A 485-nucleotide genomic window follows, 5' to 3' on the forward strand; every position below is an offset into this window, starting at 1 on the left:
GGAGCGTACCTCATCTTCGACGTCCATATTATCAGAACGGAATCGTTGGAACCACCGCTTTGCTGTTGCATTCGATACTGTATTGGGTCCATAGACAGCACAAATTTTTTTGGCCGCCTGTTCCGCCTTTCACCTTGATCGTAGTGGTACTGAAGAATGTATCGAATTTTCTCTTTTTTTACCTCCATTTTGGAACGCTTTAACACACAACTGGCTTGACCAAACACAAAACTGTCACAGAACTTTTTTTGAAGTGTAATGTCACCTTTAAATCGCTGTATAGTATGACCCGATGCGATGTATACATCGTGAGATATGGCTCACTAAAGACATCTAGCGGAAAACGCTCAGAACTTTTTACTTCACCTAATATATACAGGGTGTTCGGAAAGTACCGGGACGCCCGAATATCAGGAAAAATATAAGTTTTACAAAAAAATGTTTCAGACAAAAGTTGTGGCGTTTAAAAAGATGTATTTACTGAT

Source organism: Odontomachus brunneus, unplaced genomic scaffold (assembly GCF_010583005.1).
Source record: "Odontomachus brunneus isolate Ranch 3 - 2012 unplaced genomic scaffold, Obru_v1 Obru_scaffold_218, whole genome shotgun sequence".
Classification (NCBI taxonomy): domain Eukaryota; kingdom Metazoa; phylum Arthropoda; class Insecta; order Hymenoptera; family Formicidae; genus Odontomachus; species Odontomachus brunneus.